This window comes from Falco punctatus, assembly GCF_963210335.1.
Source record: "Falco punctatus genome assembly, chromosome: 8".
NCBI classification, from domain to species: domain Eukaryota; kingdom Metazoa; phylum Chordata; class Aves; order Falconiformes; family Falconidae; genus Falco; species Falco punctatus.
Genome location: NC_137588.1, coordinates 48,196,180 through 48,223,767, shown reverse-complemented (window position 1 = coordinate 48,223,767; position 27,588 = coordinate 48,196,180). Strand labels below are relative to the sequence as shown.

The 27,588-nt window shown below is 37.4% G+C and overlaps 1 protein-coding gene across 1 annotated transcript in view; it reads right to left on the bottom strand.

Moving 5' to 3' along the window:
* Nucleotides 1–27,588, bottom strand: part of SLIT3 (slit guidance ligand 3) — a 529,407-nt gene that overhangs the window by 427,397 nt on the left and 74,422 nt on the right. The gene's annotated exons all lie outside the window — the stretch shown is intronic.

The window sequence follows — 27,588 nt, the reverse complement described above, 5'->3', positions numbered from 1 at the left end:
CCATTAAAAAATAAAAAAAATCATTATTTTAACACATCACAGATTTTCAGAGTGCTGCACTAACATCTACCTGCAGATCTTCTGTTGCATCCAGGCAGAAGTGATTTTATGCAAGTAGCATACAATATCCACATTATTTACTACAGAATCAAGCTATTATCTCTGCTTTATGGAATGACATCTTTGTTCACTGGAGAGTGAGGAACTACTCAGTCAAGCAGCATGGATTGGAGGTTTGGGTTGGGTTTTGATTTATTTTGGGGTCTTGTTTGGTTGGTTTTGGGTGGGCTTTTAATTTTATTTGTTTATTTATTTTTATTTTGCGGTGAGGGGGAGGCAGTGAAGGGCAGGGAGAATGGTGCTGTTTGTTTTTAATCCATAGTCCTGAAATTACATGAAGAGACAACTTTCACAACCCTTTAAAGCCTGAATGGCAAGCTTAAGAGGATTCTATGCATTTTGAGCACTGTCTCCATGTATTTGTAAACTTGGATTTCTATTGACCAAACTATGTGACTTACAGGTTTTCAGGCTACATTGAGCCTTCAGAATTGTGCTTGTTGTGACACAACTGAATTCTTGGAAGACTTAAGTGCCCTATGCATTATCCTTTGGGATATGCCTGATATTCAGCACCAATAAAGACAAACCTCAGGCACCCATCTGTTTCACAGATACTCTCATATATTACATGATGCTGTCCTCTCACAAAAACATTACTTAAGTATGGATGCAAAGCCCATTCTTCCTCCCAAATACAGAAATCCTCCATCACAGAGCTAAAAGAAGAATATTTGAGATGTTTGCACCAAACTGTAAATAAAGGGGGGGAGAGGGGAAAAATAAAAAAAAAATGGGAGAATTATACTCTAAAATTCACTCACATCTCGCAGAACTTGCTGCTTCTCCTAATGCTTGCTCTTTCCAGAAAAATCATTCATTCAACAGATTTTTTTCATCATTTGCATCAGTTTTCTCATGTAGATTGCACGTATTAATTCTGATGGAACAATCTAAAAGACTTATGAAGCAACTCAGCAAGAATGTACATCAGAATAACAGTTTATATGCAAATACCTAAACTGGAAAAACGTAAATTGTGTTTAGAAAGTGAAAGACTTCAAAATATTTTCTCCAGGGATCACCCCTGCGGCTCTGTATGTCAAAAGTCCTAATTAACAGCTGGACACAGATAATAAAATACCACAGAATAACAAGACTTAAATTAAATAACAGTTGTGAAATAAAAGGAATGTTTACTTTGTAGCTTCTTCAATATTAGATTTATATTTGGCATCTACAAAGCATAGGTATGTGTTCAAGCATAAAACTAGCACAGGTATTAAGGGCTCCATCCTACGTACCACAGAGCTGAACTCTAGGCAAACATTTCATTTTGTGTAAAACCTGGTAATCACAAACAAAACTGTGCTTATTTTATAAAAGGTAATAGGCATTAAAAAAATCACACAGATGTGTGAAATACACAGACTAAAGCTGGTTTAAGCCACGACATGCACTAGTGAGCCTTCTGCCAAGTTTTATTTACCAAGAACACTGCTTGTTTGATTGCCTTGGCAATGACACTGGCTAAACACGATTTTGACATTCAGGGCCAAATTTGACAGCCATTAAATTGCAAAACAAATCAGTTAATAGAAATCAGACAGGATTAGATTTATCCCAGAGACACTTTACAAACATTTGATTTCAGTTAGTGATACGTTGGTTTACTCAAGTTAGAAACAAATTTCATACCATTTACATAAATTTTCTTCTTAAAAACAGATCTGTCTTTTACACATTGAAGTTGAAAAGATGCCTTCAACAAGTGGGGGATCTTTCGGAATGGGTCTGTGCTGAAAGGCGATTGGTAGAATTTTCTACTAACTAATTAGTGGCACGTCCTATTTTCTTATTGATTTATAGCTTCTGATTAGGCTGGTTGTGGAATGCATTACCCAAGAGCATCACATCTGATGTTTGTTTTATTTTGGGCTAGCCTGTTACTCATTTTCAGACACAGAGATCCTCTTAAATAGAACGTAAAATGAAGGCTGTCATAAGTATAAATTTGTGTACAATCGAGTTCTATTACATGCTTTCATTACAGAAACGGAGGTCTTACCCCACAATTTTCCCAGCTCAACTCAGACTGCCTATTTTATGCTCTTTACGTGGTTATTATTGCAGGCACTGAAATTAAAACAAGCCTGCCTTAGCATTCAGTATAGTATTTTCAGGAGCTTCCCTTCTTCAGACTCAAATCTCTCTCACACACATGCATGTCTTCCTTTCTTTGGTGAGTAATCTTTGCAAAATGCGACAGCACAACCTGGGTAATGTTTTACTATCCACTTTTGCAAATAAACTAGAGCTCCTAGACATTCGTCTTAGATTCTGGTTGTTCCAGTGAGATTCTTTTCATCATCATAGCTTTGGATGAACAAGACAAATCTTAGAGAAATCTAAGGCTATGAGAATTTACACAAACATGCCATTAACATAGCAAGCCGCAAACGTCAGGGATCAACCAACATTGCCATTGTGCCAAAACAGAATAAATTAATATCTGCAAGCAAATAAGTTTTCCCGATATTAGTCATAAAGTCAAATGAGAAGTGCACAAACATTTAAAAAGGGAAAAAAAAAAAAAAAGCATCCTCTGACTGTATAATCCTCAGGAGGCTTCCAGGCCACAGAATGCAGGATAACTGCATTCCTCCCATACCAAACCCTGGCTTGAAGAAATCAGGCCTGGAATCAGTTTCTGAAACTCATTTAACAGACCTGCTTTTCCCAAACTGGAGAGAACACATTAAAATTCAAAGAAATCTTCACATGTGAAAAACAATAGATGTTCCTAATTAATCAGTCACACCCCAAAAAGGTTTTAACATCTTCCTATTTTAAAAGTATTTCTTAAACTTTTGTAGATGCTAAAATACACTAATTTCACATGCATAATACTAAAGGAACTTCTTTTCAGAAGTCATTAACTGTTAAATGGTTCATAGTTGTTTAGCTGGAAAAGAATAAACGTGCACAAATAAAACTCATCTCAAAGACAGGAATTTGAGTTCTGGAACATTACATTTTACCCAAATGCACACACAGTATGCTTCTGTCAATCGCAGAGGAAAAGCATGGTGGGGAACCATACTACACACAGGAATATATACTGTAAAGTTTAGTGGAAGAGGGAAAGTCCATTTAGAAAAGGACTTCAGTATCTTTAAATTAACTTCTGTTTAAAAGTAAGTGAAACTTCTATATATATTTTGAGATCCTCCAAAATCCCATAAATCATAATTTTAAAATACTAGTACATTTAAAGAAAAAAAAAACAAAACAAAACTCCAAAAAGCAACACCATTTGAAAGCAAACAACCCTCCAAAGAGCACATAACTGATAAGAATGTCAAAACATGGGCAAGTAGTGATACCAAAGTATCCATCAACATTCCTTTCAGAAGCAAAAAAATGTTGGTGAAATCAAGGCCGTTTCACAGAGTATTTAATTTTGCCAAATCTGACAAAAGTGGTTTATCACAATTATTGTCCATCCATTCATAGCAGTCATTTTCAAAACTATTTGTAGCCTGAGCTTAGGTGTTTTCCATTTTACTAAATGCTCTCTTCTCAATAAATAAATAAATAAAAATAATAATAATAAACCAACTCAAAAGCAGCTCATCATACCTGGGAGTGATTCATGTGCATATGCATGGCCTGATGCTATGACTCCCCTTTTTCAAAGATGTCTGTGTGTACTTAAGGAAGACTAGAAATCGTACTTAATTGTATACGTACAAAAATGTGTGGTGGTGTTGCAGACACACAAGCCAACTAATTTACTCGCTTGGGCTTAAAGTCTGTAAATGAATAAAGTATTGCCCCCCCCAGGCCTCTCCTGGTAAGTCTGTATTTAATACTGGCTGCTACTTAGATAGTACAAATTCAACTCCGGAGAATATGAGTTTTAGTTTGCCTGATAAACCACAGTTAATAAACCTATCACTCTTGCGTCCATCTTTTAAACTGTCATATATCATGTTTGTTTCTACATAATCATCCCATATTGTTAATTGATGAAGTGCTTGCTTCATATTGGCCTAGTGAAGGCTATCTAACAGCTTTAGAAAAAAGAAATAATTTGATATTTTGCTAAATATTAATTCAAAGAGACAACATGTTGAGTTTTTTCATAAGAATCTGCTTATGATTTCATTCCTTTAAAAACATTTTATTCAATTGGCAAGAATTACTACAAGCAGCTTTTTTTTTTTTTTCCTCTCACCATTCTTAGTTGCTCTTACAGATGGACAAATTTCTCATGCCTCTTAAGGGCTTCATCTGACCAAGTCACTGTTCAAACAAATCAAGATAAATCGCTACCATTACACAAGGCAAATTCTGCTGGGCTTCCTCATCATCTTGCACTGTTTGCTTCAGCCCTTGGAGCATGGTACGATGCCCTGTGCTTGTACCAGCGCTGCTGTCTGGAGAACTGTGCTGCAAACTACACCAGGTGTAGGCTTCATGGTTATTTTACTAGGAGGACATAAAAGTCAGTTCCCCACTGCAGCTCATTGTGTACCCCAGTAAATATCACAGGAGCACAGTGGAGGTAGTGGCCCCGTAGTCAGAACCAGCTTCCTAAGTGCCCAGCTCAGAGACACTCCTGCCTTCTCCTGCCCATGCCCGGTGGTTTAGCACTCCCTCAGCTGCGCCAGTATGACTGCGGGGGGGGGGGGGGGGGGGGGGGGGGGGGTATTCAGCTTTAATTCACATAATCAGATTGATAGAAGAATCTGTTTTCCAGAAGGAAAAAAAAGTCTATCGGTAACACAGATGACTTTAGCAAGGCCCACAATCAAGTGTATCAACAAAACCTGGAGAGCTCCAACCCAGCAGAAATGGGTAATCAAAAGGAAGGGGGATGATGATGTATGCAAGCAGCTTTCTTGCTCTCAAGCCAACATCTCAAGAAACTGCATCCTTAGACATGAGTTGATCAGTCCCCAAATAAACCTGCAGGAAATTAGTACTCCTCCTCCTGCTGCTCACTGAACGACTTTCAAGGATCTGATTTGTGAACTTCCCCTCTATGGCGCACGCATTTCCCATCTGTGCTACGCGCAGCCTGATTCCACAAGGATTTTGCACACAAATAAATCAGAGCTATGTTTTGAAGGTAGCTTTATATTAACATATGTAAAATGCCTTGGGGAAAAAAAATATATATATATAATTATGTAACCATGTGAACCACACATCCATGTATGGAGAAATCAGCCCAAATGTGCTTTCCTTGAAATGTAAAAACATTTGTCGGCAGACACCACTTTGGTGCAGAGATTGTAAGGTGAGTGAAAAGAAGCGAGGGAGAATTATATTCACCATAACTTCCTTGTCAAATCACACATACCACACCTGTGAGCACAGATCCAACACTGGATCCTCTCAGGCCACCGCATTCAACGCTTTTAGGTGGCAAGCCCAACCAGAAGAAACCTACATGCCCAAAATCAGAGTTCAAATTTTTCACCTAAGGACCCATCAAAAAGCCCAAATAAAGAACTGAATATCTATCTAAGGCTAACTTTCTGGGGTTTATCATAAGAAACATTTTATTCTTATATATTCATTTGTAAACATTGCTCGTTTTCTGTAAAACAGCATCAGTTTACCTAACGTAACAGAAACATTTGAATTCATTTTTCTACTTAGGTCTCTGTGTTAATGACATATTTATCCTAAACAGGAACTAAACCATCCTTTTCTTGGGGGATTGGCTTTACAAAAAATCGCAGCCACATCTCACCTCACCAGGTCCGACCTGACTGAAGGCAGCTATCCCACTGCCTCATCACTGATGACATCCGAAACGGTGCCTATCACCACAGTGTCTGTGAATACCTTATATATAGCAGATCCAAAGGAAGGTGTAATATCTGCAAAAGCAGATGGTATAAGAGGTCTGGCCAGTTGGATAAAAGCCCAGGTTTTCATACCTTAAACTCAATTGAAAGCTTGAGCAAAATGAATACAGCAGCTTTCTGAAAATGTCCACATTTGCACTTCAGCATAGTTTTTGCATGAGCAACCTTTCTTCACAGTCTGGAACAGTGCTTAGCAAGATAAATGGAGAAAGCATGTTGCCATGTAATGAAAGTAAAACCAGAATCTAGAATACAATCTGATGACTGGTATATATCATGTGTTTTTTTTTAAAAAAAAGGGGGAGTGGGAGCAGAGAGAGACGCATACAGCTTCAAACGATAAAATAGTCCCCAAAAATGTCACAGTTCAATCCATGGCAGGGAACATTTATTACAGGAATTTTCCTGCAGCATGCTATTTGTCCTCCTACAACCTGAAATTTGGATTTGTACGTTTTCATCCACCACTTCACACTCAAAAGCCTCAAAGGAACATTCAGATTAAACAGCAGCCACAGGAGAAAACCCTTATGACCTTAAACACTATAATAGACTTCAATGTTCATCATTTGAGCTGTAAGCCTGCAGCAGGGTTCCTCAGAGTATATCAGCACACCAGTATTTCTGGCAGGAAGAGCCTCTCAAAAGCATGAAAGAACTTATCACAGAAACTGGATTATTTATTTTTTTTATAATTTTCCTTAACACTTGCAGTGGGACTGCTATCTAGAGTTAGCTATTTCAATAGAAATACTTGCTTTTTCAAGAAAAAGAAAAGGCACTTTGCGATGTGTTCATATAAACAGATTACACCAAAGAGGAGTTCTTTACATCATTGATTTCTCCAACCACATCAATCAGCTAATTTTCCCATTTGACCAGGAAAAAAAAAAGTAAACACTCTTCTTGTATACTAAAAAAAATGCTACATAACTTTGTACAGAAACTTGTTTGTAGCACCCAGAGACAACTGTTTAACATATAGCAGCCCTATAGGGAAGCAAAATACAGCTAAATGTTCAACATAACAAATAGCTGTCAGCACTGGCTCGCCTGCACTCACACAACGGCTAAAATCAAATCTCACACTCTGAGGCTTCAGTTGGTCATCTGGAAGGTAAGTGGTATCTTTGAACCCCAATTAGACCCGACTTTTTTATTTTTCTTTTTAGTTTATTGATTTTATTAATTGAATTTACTTAATTCTTTGGGGGTTAGGTTTTTACTTCTCCTCAGTTATTACAGATTAGCCAGAACTAGTGGCAGGATAACAGCAGGGGTGCGTGTACATCACTGCTTTGTGATCATGTCTGACAATGTTTTTCCGTAGATGATCAGAGTGAACTGACAGCCATAAAGAGCGGGCACCATTTCTGAATCATTTCTCCTGCCTGTAAAATGAGAATTGGACTATTCTTCATTCTACCTCTTACTGCAACTAAAGACATAACTAGTTCAAGGACGATGCAGCACTTTTTGTGCAGGTCTCTGAGGTCTCACAAACTGGTGCGGCAGTGTTCTCTGCCTGTGGCATGTGACTTGCTTCTCTTGATCAATAAAACATTTAGCTGCAGCAGCTTGGGGTTTAATTAAGTGGGATTTAGGTGAGTTGTAACAGCATGGCATATATATATATATATATATAAAAGAAAAACTTAAATAAAGATGGTTAAATAGTATACCTCAGGGTTTCAGGCACCATAAAACTACAAAGCATTCAGACAGGGAACAGTGTCTCCTGGGAGAGGGTCATCCTCATAGAACATTATTCTGTTACATTTCCTATCTCAGCATCATCTCAGCTTTTAAAAGTCAGCCTGAAACATGTATTCCCTTCTTTACAAAGTGCTGTCTTCACATAGAATCACAGAACGGTTTGGGTTGGACGGGACCTAAGAGCTCAGCTAGATCCAACTCCCCTGCAGTGGGCAGGGACACCAACTAAAGATGTCCTCTGGATCCTGCTCCCGTATTTTGATACTGCTCCCTTCAGTTATCAAATACTTCAAACATTTGCAGGCTAAAAACTTGACACTTCAACAGGATAATCTTAAACATCCAAAGTACAAACTACTTCAGCACAAAGTATCACTGTTTTTCTTTACAACGTCATTTAAACAGGTTTTCTCACTTAGTGCAGTATTCTTAAATTTCTGAAACTTAAGGAACCATAAACATGTATAATAAGAAGAAAATTATATGTTGCATTTAATAAACACACTTTGGAAACAGGATATTTGAAAGACACCAAATTTAATTAGTTAACGGTCTCAGTGATCTAAAGAAAAAGCTGTAGAATTTTTGAAGTGGTGGCAAGCAAAGTGAGAGAGCGCCCTGCGGTCTATTTATTTTCTGAACCAACTTGAGGTCTATTCACATGTAATTTGCAAACCCAAATAACAAAAATAAACATTATTTCGTTCACAAAAATTATTTCCTAACAAAAACATTAAAAAAAATTTACATAGCCAATCTCCAAGCTAATTAAAAAAAATTAAAAAAAAGGGGGGGGGGGGAAGGAGATACTCGGCTCTAGCTAGAGCTCTTTAACAATGGCTTCATTTCTTTGCTCCTGCACACTTTGCCATTTTCCTCACCACTTAACTTTTACCTAGGCAACCTTCATGTTTTCTGGCTTTCTGACCAACTTTTCTCTCTAGACTTCAGTATTAAGAACTTTGTGCCTTTAATCCCTGCCTCTACCCTGCTCCCACCTGCTGCTCAAAGTAGGATGTTATGCTCACTACTATATCATACCATACACTTTTGAACTTGAGCACCAAGCGAGGCTCTATCACTAAAATGTTTAACCTACAAAGTCTTGATGTTATAACAATGCATACAGATACTTCATTAAAATCCTTCTGCGGAAAGGCAAAGAACATTTTTCTTTTAGTTAAACCAACTATACTTGGGATTTTTAACTACTGTTGGAATTATACTGCAATTTCTATCAACTTGAACATACCTAAACAACCTGATTTTGGTTTTAAATTAAGGAAGCTTCACTGCCAAAACAGTTATCAATAATATTTTTCTAAGTTTTATCAAATTCCTTTAAAAACCTGTCACAAACAAAATAAAACACTACATATTTCATAACTCTAGTTTCTTCTCATATTACTGAAAATATTTTAAATAAGGCTTTCTGACAGAACCCTCCTTCAATATTAACTCCAGAACTGGGATATTCTGTACACAAAAGTAATGTCCTACATTTTATTAAGCACAGAAACCCTACTGCACTATGTCAACTTAGTGCTCTGCTATAACATCACTATCTCTCGAGTACCACAGCATCTTTCTGAGAAGTTTTTAACATCTTTCATTCATTTTTGTAGCATTAGCTGAAGTTTCCGACATAAGAAGGTTATGATCCTTCCATGTCAAGAGTGAGATTTTGTAACTGTGTGGATACTTTTTCCTTAGAAACAGTGAAGTATAATTATCATATCTCTACAATAGACTTAATTCTTCCCTAGTCCCCTCTCAATATAAGGCACTGAATTGTAACGTTTTCAAGATATTGGTTTCCAAGAGTCCTTTCCACTCTATACTAGCCTCTTCATCTACTACAGGCAGCAGCTACCGGAAATGTAATTACTGAACAGCCTTGTATGTTTTGTAACTTGAACTGAAGAGCTCTAGTCATCTAAATTCCCCCTAACCAATCTTTAGCACAAGAAACCCTTCTAATTGGAGCCACCAAAAAAAAAGGAAAAGTCTCCTATTAAAAGGTAGACCACACAACAGAAAAGGACAACGTATGCTGAATTTGATTACAGTTATAGCATACTATTGATTTTCAACCGTTGCAGGTTTGGGGTTTGTTTATTTTTTTTTAATAGATTGCAGGAATTTATAAATCCCTTAAAGGAAATTTGTAACAGTTTGTTAAACACATGCTATTTCTCTGCTATTCAGTATTTCTCTCATGATCTACAAGTTTCTTTGATTTAAAAAGATCATCCACACTTTGATCCCCAAGCAAGAGGCACATTTAAAGTCATGTATGAGAAGAAAAAAAAAACTGAAGATGTCACTAAGGTCTTCCTAGCAATATGATCACAAAAGACATTAAACTTCAACTTAAATATGTTACAATCTGTTGCTATAACAGGGAATAATCAGCTAATACATAGTACTAGTAGAGCATATCACGAAGGCACATACATGTGATATTTGCAGATGCAACTTCAGCTACTAAGTCACTAATAATCACTACTTACACAAGTACGTTACAAAACTTGTAGTCAGTGCAATGCTCAGGACAATCAAGATGCCATGCTCAGACCATAGGCGGCTCAATTTCATACCTGCCTGCAAAATATGACCTAAATTTATACCTTTTTCTTTGGTCTTAGCACATTTTTGTTCTGTGGAATTTCAGCAGCCAGATGAAACACAGCCTTGTAACATCTAAAAGAAATGGAGCTATGAAGTCAGGTTTCACGCCTGCAAGCACCTTCCTGACTTCACAAATTCATCAACAGCCAAACGTGCACCTTCTCAGAAGTTATACTTCAATTTACAACCCAGCTCTTCAGGAACATGAATCACCACCTTCACTTTTCTGCTTTTCCCACAATTTAACTAGATAAATGTACAGAGCTATGCAAGTGTACCACCCCCCACGTGCCCTCCAGCCATCGGATCACTTGGCTGGGGAGTTAGCGGCATTCGAGGTTCCCCTTAGCAAACCGTTTCTCTTGCTGCAGCTGCCTTTCTCAGCACGTTCAATACACAAGGCAAACGCAACTACTCAAACATCATTGCCTTCCAACATTTGCTCACTCACATGCCAACACCTCAAGGACCTCTTGATGTTTTGAGTTGCAAATTTTGTGTTGCATAATATGTAATTGTCAAATGAACTTCAATCAGCGATGTACAAAAAGGCTCCATGGTCTTTTACAACTATGTAAGGACAATGGTAAACACGGAGAGCAACTCAATGAAAAGATGGCTGTACGTCAGGCTGACGCGGTGTAATCAATGCACGTTACCAATTAAACCCATCATGCCCTTAATTACTTTGCTGTGTTTTTACTGTCACTCTACATTTCAGGTTATTCTCCAACTAGCTAAAGCCTAATGACAACAGAATTTTGACATGAGCGCTTTCCAGGCTTCTCACGTTTGACAGTGCAATACTCCTTCCAAAACATAAAATATCTTGAATCTACAAAAATAAAAGGCTTGAGGAACATTCAGTTATTTTATACACTCCAAAAAGCAGCATTCTGATGTAATACAGTACAGTCTTTTAAAACTATGCTTGGCCAAAGTATTCAGTGACATAATACGAATTATTTTTTTTTAATTGGCAATATAATATGTTAGCTCACAGAATACTTCATTTTCTTCAAAGTCCACAGACAAAAAGGAAAAGCTGTTAATTCTACTGCAGCACTTAAAAAATCTTCTGATGTTTAGGCTCAGAACAACCATAATTACAGTGATTTTGAATAGAACAGCTCGGGCTTCCATGTCAAAACCTTTTCTCTGAACTAAAAGGACACTTAAAAAAGACTAAAATGCTTCAGCTTTTATCCAGACTGCGGGTACTGTTTTCATTTCTTTGCAACCAAAATGTCCTACAGCACCAGCTGTAACGCCTATAGCTCTACTTTAGGACAGCATCTGGTAAATAATGATGTGTTAATATGTTGACTGACAACCAAACAAACCTCACGATCCTGGACAATTTTACTACTTCTTCACTGACAAAATAACAGGCCAGTTGATCAGACCAACAGCTCAGTCCTCACTCATGTTTTTCACTCGGAAATGACTGCTGCTTGGAAAAGAACTTGTCTCCCTATAGCCTCAAACAGCAGAAACCTGAAGTAGAGCTATTTTCTCATGAACATCAGATTTAGACTGCCTTTGACACTGATCCAAAGTGATCACAAACAAAAGAGAAAAATACATTCCTCCGACGGCAGAGTAAAAGGCTCAGTGAAAATCAGACACTTGTTTTATCTTGCATGGCACTTGAATGTCAGACTTCATAGGTTCGATTCTATATAGCCATTATGCAGAGTTACACTGGAAAAGTAAGTTGTACGTTCCACGCAAACTTGAATAAATGCCAATATATATCCTCTCATCCATTATGTCATCCACAACTTCAACTGTAGTACAAAGCTGGAGAACATCAGCACCATTTTAAGCACCAGTATCTAACAAAATAGCCTAAATTTATCCTGACTAGCTTGAGTCTAACAACACATCATCTCTTCTGCACGATTACACGAGAGTAGTTCAAAGACTACAAAGAGTCTGAGACATCTCCAAAAGCACTCAACAGCACCCAGAAAAACAAAAGCAAAATAGCTAATCAGTGAGGTCAGGAAAAACTTATCTGAGATTATGATCAACTTGTAAAATGACTCCACGTAGAAACAGAGGACATCATCATGTGCCACACAGATCTCCAGATACACTTTACAGCTTTTCTTCAGCTAGAGTATTTAATCTGAAATTCAATACTGCAAGGGAAAATGCAACATAATAACAAAGATTAAAAGCTTTCACTTTCTGAGAGCTTCTTCACCCCAGAGATTACCACAGTTTAAAACTGTACACAACGTGTCATGTTTTAAATGTTTAAACTTGTCTTCTGATGATCCGTTTGTATTTTAACACACTTCAGTGTGTTGGGTCTTAAATTTAGTAAACTGACTATTTTTCTCTATGCTGTGACACTTTATGGCTTTAGAAATATATTGACTCTAGGAAAAGGTATGGAGAAGTAATTCCCACCCACTTTATAGAATTGCATAAAAGTGCCTTTCAGCAGACCCCATGCCCGCACCCCGTGGCAGTCCCAGGTACGCTGCTCTCCGCACGGGCAGGAAACCCCAGCAGCATGTCAGGAGCCAGCCCCACGCACACACTAAACAGAGAGATGCTTGAACACAGCAGCTGTCCGGGAAAATGAAAAATGTCTCAGCGGTACCTTCTGTTTTAGCCTGAAGAAAAATCCATAACCAAACCAGTGTTTCTTGCACGTGCATTTTACTCAGTTGTGCCCTAACTCTCCCACAGGTGTGCCCTGGAGCGCCCGTCCTCTCGCTGCCCCTTGCTGTGCACACCAGGCGCGTCGCCACCATCCACGTGCGAACCCCATGCAAGGGCAAGGTCCAGCAAGCGGTTCTAGAGCTACCAGTGACAAGCTGCAAAGGGTCATGCATTACAGCTTTTCCTGTGAGCATCCCGTGACAGCCCTTCACGTGATACAAAGCCCTGTCTCTCACAGGGTTGGATGCCAAAGGGACCAAGTTTTACAGTCGCAGCAAACCTTCACTAGGTAACTGCTCTGCTCAATCATACCAGTCTGTGCTTTAAACAAAGGTTTCAGCTGATGTTTCTACCATTCAATCTAATGCTTCGTCCAAATTTCCAAACCTGAAAATACAATTTAGAACACAGTATATAAAAGGTATTCTTGGGGGGGGGGGGGGGGGTGCGATGCTTTTGTGGGATTATTTTTTGTTTAATATCTGCTTATGGATTCAGGCACATCATAATAGCTGCTGGCGAATGGTAGCATTAATAACAGTAGCATTAATAAAAAGATTGTTTCCATGGAGAACAAAAAAGGTCAAATCATAATTTATTGGAAAGAATTCAACACTATCAGTTACAACTACTACACACACACACTCTGAAAAATAATAAAAAACCTGGTGCCTATGTCAACTGTTTACACTGCTTATCATCTGCAACTTGACGGGAACATCTCAGGTAAAAGCTGTCATGGAAATACATTTTTATTGCAAATGAGAAGTTGACAGGAAGATAAAGCAGGTGAAAAATAGCTAATGGAAAGAGAGCTACATGTCATGCACTCAGGAGGTGAGGTGTGCACGTAGAATTTAATTTCTGTAATTAAATGTCAGGTTGCATAAAGCAAGAATATAATTAGTTCAGCATAATTTAGTGCCATTCAGATGGAACTGGAGCCTTGTGTACTCACCAAACAATTTGTACTAAAACAACACAAGCTGTTCAAACAAATTGACATTTTTAATTCCTACTTATAACAGACCTTTATTATCAGTTTCTGAGTTAGGATGTTTATTATGAATACAAAATAATTCAAAATACTTTGGGAAGGATGAATCTAGAAAATGCCACAGCCATTTATCACAAAACCATCAGGTCAAGGTAACACCGCAATAATATTCATCCACTTATTAGGATCACCTAAAGAGAGGTAACACTATATCAAAAAAAGGCAAATAAAATTCTGAACTTGATGAATCAATCATTCTTAATTGATTAAGAATTAATTCAAAATTTTCTGCACTGAAAAGAGATGTGGGTGTTTCTCTATATGGAGGTGGAAAATATACAGGAAATCTGCTGGTCTTGATAGCTTTACCTTCCTTCTTGCATTATTAAAACATCCTTTCCTTCAAGCTACTCAAGAACTGAACTTTTTAACATTTAAGCCCAAAGTATTTCTTATCAGTACTTGTAATTATTAGTAAATACTTCTGTAAGCATCCTTATGTTCACAGAAGATGCACAATGTATTAATGAGTTACTATCTGAAATCCTGAAGAAAAAACCCTTGAGTCTTCAGAGGCAAGGATTCAGCCAAGAAAAAAAACTCTGTAACCCAAGCTGCAAGATCCACCCCTACAAAACTGAAAATGTTGTTAACTGTTGCAAAATGTGATCAAGTTACCATTAATTGTTCTTAGCTTCACTCAAATCATTTCGGCACCAGAACATATTCCAAAATTTGCACTGACCCTACTCTAAAAAAATAATCTTATTCTTCATTGCAGTTGAAGCAAGTAGCCCTGCATTTTATGCATTTATCTCTAATTATATTCAGAATCTGAGTCATGTTGCTACCTATCTTAATCTCATTTAAGAAAAGATTAACCTTTCTTGGCTTTTCACCACATAACCAGCTCTTGAGAATTACCACGTGAGAACGGACACATGACACTCAAGCATCCTGTGCCATTAAAGCACGTTTCCAATTACTCTTATATCGCCTGTATCAGACTACATAAACTATTTACAAGAGAAAATTTCTGTATTTCATGCAATTCTAATTAGAAAATACCAAAGGATGTGTCAGAACAGTCAGTTTCTGTACAAAACAGAAAACGTTTTGATTGCCAAACACAAACTAATTACTTCAACTCTACAGTAAGGGAAGAAGTATAAACACTCCTTTAGCTGAGGAACTAAGGTTAAACCTGGCTACAATATTAAAATAATTTAAAATACATGTATAGCAAATGAGCAGTGTGGAGAGTGAACATGACTTAGCTGAATCAAGAAGAGTACTGTTCCCCTCCAGAATGATATTCCCAAAGGAGTCATTTGAATTTAGACTTCCTATCTGACCAATACTTAGGCCCCACATATATTCATATATTTTTTAATAACCCACAAAGATTCTTAAGCTTCCCACTTCAAGACTGAGTTCATTTTTATTTTTAAACATCTACATGGGGGAAGGGTGCAAAGGAGTGTTGAGAGCTTCAAACTGGTTACACAAGCATGTTAATAAAAAGAAAGGAATTCTTCCAGAAAACAGTTTATGCACAAATGTCATAGCCTTGCATTTACAGGAAACCTACAATCACCGGAGTGTTACAGAGAGCCACCAATGGTCAGAATGTGCAATGGTATATCACGAGTGATACAGCGCGCTCAGGTGATTTCATATTACAGGAAGGAACTGGTAAACCACATACTGTTAAATGCATGCAAGTCTGCTTCCTCCTCATCACCCAGCTTCACCTATGAACCAGTTCCAGCAGCAGCACAACAATCTTCATTCTAACTGCATGTAATGGAGACACTAAACACCACGGCTTCGCAAAAAATAATTGTGAAGAAACCTCTTCTTTAGAGCTGCATATAGTCCTGGCAGGCTGAAGAGATTAAGGTATGCTTAAAAGTGACTTGGTGATGACCAGTGAAAAGCACCTAAACACACACGCACAAAGTAAGGTAACCAGTTGTGTTTTGGATTCTCTCTCTGCCAAATACTTTCTTAAGCTAATATTGATATTTTAACCACAGCTCAAATTCTCTGACTGAAGTAAATATGCCTTTATAGTGGATTGCTTTTTCTGGACATTTGCCACTCCAGACATTATCCTTCGTTAATGGCAGAAATGGGACTAGCCCTTGTCAAGAAACTGCTTAAGAACACACATTCTGTTTTTTCTTTTTTTGAACATAGAATATGGAAAGCATTAACTTATTGAACTATACACAACAAATATTCCTTTAAAAAGTAAACATTTGAACTTCTTTTAGTACAATTAATTCTCATCTCCAGCTATTTTTTAAAGTATTATTTTTACTTGACTTTTAATTCAGAATTTCATCTCTGCAGAGCTACCAAGCAGATCTTGTCAGATAGTTATTTGTTTCATCGTGCTACAGTGAGTGAAATGCATCATACCACTGATTTTACAACACTGTGGGAAATGATTTGTTTTCTGCACATTATGAAACTATATATCAATACTACGTACAACCTCTGTGGTTCATATACTTCATATACAGATAGTCCATGGGACTCCTTCTAGCCTTTTACTTCTCAACTTGAGCACTTCCCTTGAAAACTTATTATAAATAAGACCTGAGTCACCTAACTACATATATATTATTATATAAAGATCCATTACCTGTTTGTGGGGTTTCAGTTTTTTTTTTTTTAAATAGAGCTTTTTGCATGAACAAGAGTATGTCAGCTTCACTAACTGTATGCAAACAGTGATGTTGATGCAATCATTTAATCTCCAATGATTCAGGCTAAGAAAACATGCAAATACAATAACGGCTCATCTGAGGTGACATCCTAACAATGCATCAGCAAAGAAAATTAAAGAGATCATGGCTACAAGCAATTCATGGTGATGCCAAGGCAATCACAACAGCTGTTAGTAAAGCCTTGAAGGACCATTTTTCTTCAGTAGCTTTTATTACACATTAACATTAAAAAGTCTAAAAGTGAATAACAATTTTTCCTTCAGAATACAGCACAAAAGAATAGCTCATTCCTAAATTTCTTAATTAATTAGCTGTTGAGGACTCTACTGCTATTTCTTTAAAGGCAATTTGTAATATCATGCATTTCAAATGTCCTTATACTCTGTTTTTTGTTATTAAAATTGGTTGACAAAGATATGTCAGAAGCAGTTCCTATGACAATCATTACGAATAAGCAGAGTCTTGAAGAGCAGACACTAAACTCTGGATGGGAGACAAACTCTTCCATCCAGTTCTGCCATGTCTCTATGATACAGAGCCAACACCGTTCATTTGAGTTCATTTTAATTACTCAATATTTATCTTTTCTCTTTGGACAGTACCTTTCTATGAGCATATGTACCACCTGGCAAAAAAGCCAAGCCATCATGTACTATATAATACAAAGTCTAAGAGAGACCAAGTGAGATCTCCGGCCAGCAGTTAACTGTCGGCTCCATTTGAACAGGTTTGTAAAACTGTGGGTAGTTGAGTCCTACTAAATTGATGGGGATGTGCAGCTGGCAAAATCCACATTTTTTTTGCAAGCCGTCATGAACACTGAATTTTCATTAATTGTAAAACTTGCTCAAGATTCAGAACCTTCATGGAGTTAATTGTATGATTCTTTGAAAAGGGAGAGAATAAAGAAAGATGAAACTTTGCAATCCATAGGTACTCTCTAACAGCTATTAGTTAATTTCCAAAAATTTGTACTGGCTATTTAAATATCAACCAATGCACACTGCAGCATCTGTAACTATAACTGCAAGGTATTTTAAAACAAAACAAAACAAAAAAAACAACAACAAAACAAACCAACCAAACCAAAACATTAGGAAGATATACACACACAGCATGGGGCTTGAATGAGAGATAATAATGCAGAGATCATTTTCCATTGTGGGATTTGGGGATTGGTGAGGGGTTTTGTTTTGATTTGTGGTGTTTTCTGTAGTTTTCGGTTTGTTGGTTTTTTGGTGTGTTTTTTTTTTTTAATTTGAGACAACAGTTGTAAACACAATACTGGGTAAGCAAAGTCACTAGTCACTCCTGTTCCCCTTGCATTATTTCTAAGGATTATTTCAGAACAGCCTTCTGCAAATTGCTAGCTGTCATTTCAAAAACAATGGGAACAAACCTAATAAAACTCATTCATGTATCATTTTCTCCTTTACCTTTTGCTCCCTTCTATTCTTTCACATACAACCTGCAGTGAAGTGAAAAAATCTCAAAGTACTTCTAAATTTTGGTTCATTCAATTAGTATTTAAATTGTATAGGTGGCAAATGACAGTATTACATTCACAGTCTTCTGAGGAAAGAAAAGGCAGTTATTGAAACTATTCACACAGAGTATAGAGCTCAACAAGTAACTCAGCAAGCAGCCAAGCAACAGTTCAACACATAGAAATGACTTAAATACAAGTCCCGTTCTGCATGTCAGGCAGCCAGAACTTCCACTACATGGGAACAAGTGTCACTGTGCAACCTGCGGTCACAGGAAAGCACCACCTTCTGCATACCCCAACTTCCTAAACCCTATACTGTATTTCTGGATCTGAAGAAAGTCAGGGTACACCTTACAGACCTAAAATATTAAGTGATGACTGATACTTCGAAGAAGAAAAAAAAAAGGGAGGGGGGGGAGGGAAGAAAAAAAAAAAGAGATTTGGTTTGTCTGCAAATAAGAGGAACTAGAAAAGGAAGTTATTCATTTACAAAACGTTTAAATAAAAATTCCATAAAACAACAAAAAGTTGGATCATGTAATCAAATGGTTCTATATGATAAACAAAAAATAAAAAAAAATTAAGTCTTCAATGGAATAAAAATTCAGATTACAAACAAGTACTGAATTCACATAATGGCCCAGATATCAGTCCTACCTATTTCCTAAATGCAAGCTTTCATTTCTCATTCAGAGCCAGATTCTCATTATCTAATTTTCAAGGAGACTTTCTCTTAACTGTATCCTATACATTAGTTTATCTTTAAATAAGTGTCAGGTTTTGAATTTCACTAATAACTTGGACAAAATGAAGACTTTTCTTTGTGGTTGAACTGACACTGCAAAATCTTATGGATTATCTGAAAATTAATCTTATTATTGAATTATTTGAATTCTATAATAATTGTATTCATAGAAAAAGAAATATTTAGAAATGTAAAAATTTGTTATGTGCTATTCGTGACATATATCTGAATTCACAATTCAGATCTGTCAGATATTACAGACACTGCTTTTGAAATATTCACAACACCATAACCAAGAAAAAAAATAATTTTCAGTAAAATGCAAACTCAATCAATTAAAATACATCCTTGTTGCCTGATAAAAGTAAACAAAGTTTGCTGAAGCCATTACACAGTATAAATTGTTCTTCATGCTTTATCCAAGGACAAGCAGGTTTTATATATCAATATTTCACATGTCATATAACCCAACAACTAAAGTATATTGAATACAATCAGCTGAAGTAGCTGCTTTTCAGTTTGTGTGAGGTTATAAAGAAAAGTCCAAATCTTAATGGGACTGGTCTGCATAGCTCAGGACACCAGCAGCTGAATCTCTGGGCAGAAGCTCGTATGACAGCAAACAAAAAAGTGAATTTCTCTTACACACAAAAAATCAAAACAAAACAAAACAAAAAACCCCACACAAACAAAACCAACCCCAAATAACCCCAAAGAATAAAAACAGAAACAGGAAAAAAGAAAAGCCCAGAGGAACTAGCTGCTTATTACAGCAAATTATATACTGAATATTGATCTCCCAAATACTATTACTGCTGCAACAAAAATCACTGATAAAATTGTGCTTTGCCTATATGCCTCCCGCTAAGGCAAGTTTTGAAGGTTCAAAAGAACCCCCAAACATAAAGTAGTTAAATATACCCACGTGCATTTATAACTCCAATATTAGAAAAGAAACAAGCAAAACACCATTTCCTCTCCATGCAACCTGTGCCCATCCTCTCCATGCATTCATTTTGTTTGTTAGGGGATTTGTAATCTTCTCAAACCTTGAACACTGTTAAGCCATGTCCGGCAACTCTTCCCGCTGATGTGGCAGAGAACTGCCAGCAGCAGGCCAGTGCGCATCCTGCCATTGCTGCTGAGTAAGAACGTGGCAATTCCCTCACTGCCATGGTACACCCAATCCCCTCACTGCTGTGGTACACCTGTAAGAGTATCAAACAAGCAGCAGGAGCAATCTTCCATAGCAAAAAAAGAGATTTAACTATTTAAATGACAGCACCTCATGCTAACAAGAAAACTAGCTGTGTATTTGTAGAAATTACTTGTACCTAAATCAAGAAGCTTAATAGCTGTCACTTTACAAACCTTTTTCAACTATTTACCTGTTCACCTAACAAATCATTGAGAATGAACATCTATTATACCTGTAGTTTATCTGTTCTACATTCTGTTCTTATATTTGAAGCAGGATTTGTGATATGGCAGTATTCCACAGCTTATAAATTGCAGCGTATTTCTGGCTAGAATTTTACATGTAGGTTACACAGCTGCCCTGTATTAAGCAAGTAGCTGTAGTTATTACCTGTCATTAGGCAGCCAAAAGTAACAAGTTCCACTTCAGGGGATCAGCCACCCCTGTTCTAGCAATTCTGTTAGGATTGAAACATCATGACAACTTCCCAAATGCCCCGCTCAGGCTCCAGGACTGCTTTTCACCCCTTCCCCTTCCAGGCAGGAAGAGGAGGCAGACGCATCCTGGCCTTCTGCACCTTCTGGAGCACACCAAAATAAACAGCTTGAGCACCATACTTACCGTCCAAATAAATAACTAATAACTCTACCCTTTTATTTGGGAAAGACTTTTATTAAGTCAAAAGGTGACAGAAGTAGCAGCTTTTGTACAAGAAAGGAAGATGCACTGAACTAAGAGCTTTGAAAAACAGTCTAGGCAAAATACTTTTTTTTTTTTCCTGCTCTCCATAATCAGCAAAAGTTTGTGCATCTTTACACACAAAATAATTACATTTAATCAGACACTTTTGTCCGAAGGTTACAATTATCATTGATTTTCTCTGAGCCGCAAAATTAATCGCCCTGTAATGAGACAATTTTCAATTAGAAATTATTGATCTATACACAAAAGTAAGTCTAACTTAACACTTTGAGGGAATTAGTTTTTAACATACTTGGTACTTCACAAGAATGAAAAGTACCTAGAAAATGTATTCTTCCAAATTCTCAGATAGTTAATATAGACAACTTTAACAGCTGGCATCCTGCCTAAATAAGTAGAAGAAAATTGTTTGGGTTATTTGGCTAACGGGATTTTAAAAACCCCGGAAGGAAAACATACATTGGTTTCCAACAGCAAGTATTCAGAATATTTATATTACATAGCGCAACATCCCGACTCACCTCTAAGGAGCAGTCATTAACTTACCATTCCCCACTTTAACTACCCCTGGATGCCACTATTTTACACCCATCTCTGCAGTTCTTTGCTAGCGTTGAACAAGAGTCATTATTCTACACAACTGCAAGCATTTGCTTAACACTTACTAGGACAAGCTCATTTATCCTCATTGTTCAGCCAGCAGAGGCAAGATTTCACTGCCCACAGGCACTCACAGAAATGTTCTGTAACTGTACATAACTCGTACAATTGTATCCAAATACTTCCTATTGTAATTTCAGAGGAAATGCCATCTGTCAGCTATTTCAAAAGGGCATATAGGCTAGGTGTGGGTCACAGAAGTGTGGGTCACTGGTAAGTGGCACAGACAAAACCCATTCTTGTCTGTCCCTCTCATACTTCTGCGAACAAGGGAGAAGCTGCAGGACTGGGCTTTAAATCCTGTCTGCCTTTTTAGGATAACAAAAAAACCCCACCAAACAGCTGTACGCTCTTTTCTATTTAAAGACTGACTGAAGCCTTCTGCATCACAAGTTCGCTAACAGCATAAATCCATTCTGAAGTAAAGCTGATGAGAAGTCCTCTTCCTAAAATGACCAAACATAATTCTGAGATTTAATCTCATCTCCTGTATAAGTTTATATTTACTTTTCTATTTCTCTGCATAATCTCTTTTTGCACAAGCTAAGAGGCTTTTTTATCATAGTCAGTATCCAAAAATGCAGTGATTACCAATGCATTCTTCTATCAGATGAAATTACAATTAAAAAAAAAAAAACACCACACATTTTTGGGGAAAAAACAATATCAGACAAATCAAGTAACAGATTGTATAAAGAATATGATTGATGCAGATCTATATATATTCTGTAAAATTCATATAATAGACACATGACAATAACTTTACACCAAATTATGTTAAGTAAAATGGTAAATTTATCTGGTCACAAATTACGTAAAAATTATGCAGTCAAAATAAATGTTGTGCACTCCTCAATCCAGAAGTGAGAGACTATGGTAACTGCACCTTCGACTTAGCATTTCTATGGTACAGTCGATGCATACTTTATCTCAGAATCCAAAATAAACAGTAGAAAAAACCAACAAATAAATATTACCAACCAAGTCAAAGTTAGGATAAAGAACACTTACAACGGAAATAGCAGAGATAAAACTCATACACCCAGCTGAAAGAATAGACTTATTTCTTACTTCTGCAAGATACAGTCTTACAAGCTTGCATCTTAACTGTGAGAGCTGGCTCCAGTATAGAACAGCGCTTTTTTTATCACCAATATAAATATTTTCCCATTCTCACATATATATTTGAGAACATTTATAAAAACAGGTTAGCTCTAAGCTGTTAATAACCAAAATTCTAACACTTTTGACACTACATATTTCTTCATTTCAGTTTTGCATTTAAAAACAAAACAAAACAACAAGCTAAAGTTATTTTAAATTTCCAAAGTAATAGGCTAATTCTTTAATCAGTCTGTTGCAACAAATGCACATTTATCTGTTTATGATTTTGCAAAGTTCAATGTTTTAAAGCTCTCTTCACAAACAAACATACTTAGGACTCCATAACTTCTTTATACACATCCAGTCAATATCCTCTGAGAAGTCACCACCTTGCTCCTGACTTGAGGTCCGGAGCTTGAGGGAGTACCACGCACCATTTGAGACTACAGTCCTGGTCCTAAATGTTGCAACCACAGACATGAACCATAACTACGACAAAATGCTCCACAGGAACTCCTAATCGCCTGCAGGCAGTCAGCCCTACAAACCAAACCCAGGCAAGGGAAGTTCTACACAAAAGCCACCTCTCCTGCTCAATGTCATTTATCATCCAAACTCCTGATGTATTTCCAAAGAATTTTCCCACACTTAACCAAAACTGCCAGTCAGTTTATCTCTGATTTTACATCTACTGACAACTATTTCTCCTCTGCCACAACAGTTCTGCTTCACAGGATTTTCCCAATGTAGACTGATGAATAGCATCACATTCTCATTACCCGAACACATCGAAACAGACAAAGAAAACTATGAGCTTACTAAACTCTAATTTCACAGAACATTTACTGAGACATAGGACACAGGCTCACAAGCCTAGCTTTGCTAGCAAGAAGCAAACTGAGAAGAAAAAAAAATACCCGAAGTGACAAGGAATCGACAAACACATGCATTTTATTCAAAGGTAGCCAAAATTTTTCCAAAGCTTTAAATGAGTATCTTGACTCAGCTCAGCTTCTCTCAGAAAAAACATCAGAGGCTATAGCTAAGGTTTGGAACTGGGCATGTTACCTGCAGGCACAAATGGTAGCACTTACACAAATCCACTTACACAAATTACAAAAAACACTTATACAAATCCAGTGTATAATGCACAGGTGAGTTTAACATCAATGGTCTGTACGGTACAGTTGAAAGCATTGCAAACATAAACAGGAAAGCAAGTCTAAGCTCTAATATCATATCTACATATAAACATGGAAAATGTGATTTTAAAATGAACCGGTTTTAAAGCAGGCATGCTATTTTTTGTTGCTGCTGTTAAGCCTATGCTCTATTGTACTTGTACTGTGTATGCTCCTAGTGCAAGAAACGCACTGCATAAAGGCAGGTATGACTTAACTCCTGCCCAAATGCTCATGTGAAGAGATTTTCAAAACATAACAGTTAAGACTAATCGATATAAGAGTTAGTGGAGTAGATAGATAAAATCAAATCTAGAATTAATAAAGAAGCTTCATTATTTCCCAAAACTCAGTCATTGATTTTATTAGAAACATATTTCAAACCTTTACTACAAAATCAGGATCACTTAGTGGGATTAAATATCAATCGGTTCAATCCTTTGCAAAATATTACTCTACTTACTAAATTTTCTGATTGCCTGAGTAAAAGACTAAAACATGAAGCAAACTTCACCGCTAATCCTAGGCCACGTTCTACATCAAAGGAAAATCAAAATTTACTCCACTAAAAAAATTCTACTGGATTGCTACAGTCTGTTTCTCCTCCTATAACTCATGTATCACTCAGAAAATATTCACATAAATTAAATACCATGTTTGATTATGTGTTGTTACTATAAAAGCAGCAGACTTTTCTCTGAATTCAACCTCACAGTCCCCACACTCAGGAGATCTTTTAATCAGCAGAGAGAAAATTCTGCATGGAATTCCATGAGACAGCTTAGAGTCATCCGAATGCTAAATTCTCCTCCTGATCCTGTCTAAGTCATCCCCATAGCTTTTACAAACACCTTAGTAAAGTTCAATCCGTTTTGTGGCAAAACAGCAGAACTTCACCAGAAGCACTTTAGCCAAGTACTATTTTGGCTTTAATCTGGATGTCTCACAGCTCACCTTAGTTCAGAATAAGGCCACTGAAAACCCACCTGAATACCTGGCAGGTCACTACAGAAATGTGGAGGCAAATGCACTTAGATACCAAAACCTCACCAGCTTCTCTCTTTACCCCTGGCTGTCCTCTTTCTGCTGGCCGTTGGATAGCAGCCCTGATTTGGCAGCCTTAGCTACCTTGTATGGGTGGCAATACAGAAACCATACATAGCAATCCAAGTAACTGTGTGCTAAAGGGCAAGGTGCAAAGCAAAAACCAGCAACAAATCAGTCCCAGAAAAATCAAGACAAGGTTAGAAAACAAGTAAAAGTATGAAAAAAAACCTAAATGTCCAAAAATATATATCTAGTGCATCCTCTTTACAGAAACACAATTCCATAACAAGTTGATTTTCCCAGCACTTAAGAACATCATCCAGGTGCAAATCACAAACTCTCTCACCATTACAAGTCTTCTACTCCATGCTCATTCAGCAGTCCTGTTCCATCAATCCCAGAATGGAATCTGGCTCTAGCCTTTCATTTTAAGGTCCTTCTTTAATATTGTCATCTTGGAGGAGCAGGGAAGGAATCTCTTCCTCATACAGTGCTTCTGTGCTGAAGAGTGGTTCCTCAAAGCCACACAAGCAAAACAGTTCTCATGATTTGCAGCAACTGCCATTGAAAATTAATTATCTTTATGAGGCTTAATATGGAAGTAGGTCATGAACTGCAACAACAAGCTGTATATGTTTTCAGAAGTGATTAGAAAGAGTGAGTATTTGAAATGACTATGCCATAAAACGGCAGGGTTTCCACGAGGCAGCTGATGGACACTGACAACAAGCCTGCTGAGCAGCCGGGCTAGGAAGTACTGTGTGCTGCAGCAACAGTGACAGCAGGGTGGCTACAGTGGAGTCAGACTGTACTTAAACAAAAGCAGATTTTTCTTATTTTTAACTGGTATGCTATCTGTTTGCTATAGGTCTAGTTCTGAGCCCAGCATGCAATTTCATTAAAGGTGCAATTTCTAGCCTATCTCTCTGTGAACTACAGTCACTTCTTCCCATTCTTCCTTTTGAAACTTTTCATTCATTTCAAGCCACGTATTTTCACATCAAATAGTTCCTCAAGCACACCTCTCCCTCCAGCAGCTGAACTTTAGTAGTCTTGCTACTTTGAAGACACATTAGTCTGGAATTTTAGCATCACTTTAATAAGTCAGCCAATAGGAAAAACATGTATGTTTTGCTATTAAAACAACATGATCTGATCTCTGACAACACAAGCCTTACCCATCAGTTCAGACAGTTCTTTACAGATAGATTTCTAGAACATTAGCTTTTACACTTCCAGCATGTTAATTGCCAGAAGACAGACCACACAGGTCACAAAACGCAGCTGGACAGTTTTATAACTATGCTAACTTTTGACAGACAGTAAGTTATTTATGCATTTGCTTTATGATTTGTTGTGTGCTGTTAAACTGTTGCCAAAGACAAGCCTGCTAGATACATCCTCGCATTCCTCCTTAATACCTTCAGGGATCCCAAGAACCAAGTCATCTTCAAAACATGCGTGAGTACATTACATATGGAGATCTTCAAAGACAGAAGATTTCTTACCATATTCTTTGCACAACTTTCAGCAGTTGTACATTTCCTTTTCGCATCTGAGTTGATGACAGGGAACAACATGCCAGTTTTTCCAGGCACAGAAATGCACTGAAAAGCTCTCTCACACCATTCACGCAGTTGTTACAGACCTAACTCTTCCTCCTATGTGAGATCAAAATATTTCACACACAGTACTACACAAAAACAGTGTAATTAAAAACATACTTCAATGTCATTGTGTGTGCCAATTGTTACAGTATTCATACATTTAAACTGCAAATCTTTTTTACACATCTGGGCATTTTTAAGTTTTCATCTTAATAACGCAGAAAACTTAGACCTATTAATATATACTGCCAGGTGGCTCTGTTATGCCTCCATCCTTTGAAGGCTGTCCAGCAATTCCTACCTGTTCTTCCCTTCACTTCACACCCCAAAATTTGCCACAACCACCAGTATTTTTAGTCATTGGTTACACTGGAACACATTCATCACCACAGCATAGCACTGCCTCATCCTCTGACTGCAGTATTAAGTGGCTAGGAGTTCTTGTGGTGGCCTCTTAATCCCTGCATTAAGATTTCTTCTGAAATACCTTTCAGATCCTGCATATCGTTCTATGCAAACAGAGTCCACAATGGAGGACACTGGTGACAATACAGAACACACCTGCATTTCACGCTCATCTATTCTGTTCATCCTTCAGGAATGAGGCATGACCAAAATCCTGTTTCCAACCAAACCAGAGACTCAGATGTCACCACAGGTGAACAATCTTATTTCACTGCAGCTTCTGGCTATCACTTCTAGTTTCACTACTTCTTTAGTGAAAAAAAATCTCATTTAAGAAATTCACATTTTTCATGAGACAACACATGAATTTCAGGCAGTAACAACAGCTTACAAGACTGCAGATATTACTTAAACCTAACCTTATAAAAATATATGAAAACCAACACAGATTCATTCTGAACACTTTTTATGTATTACTTACACTTTCACAGGTTTGGGGGGTTTAAACAGCATACATGCATCAGTATTACCACTGTGAAGACCTAAAGTGTCTCCTCCAGCCAAGTGCTTCATGTAAGCTCTCAGTTGGTCAGCAAATACTCCCTTATTTAAAACTCAGGCTGCAGCAAACACAATTCTGAGCTACCACAGCAGATACTAAGCTCTGTGTCGTGAGTCATGGCCGATAGTGCTCCCTCCCCTTGTTCTACGCAGAGAAGTGGGAGAAGGAAAGTTCCACGTGGG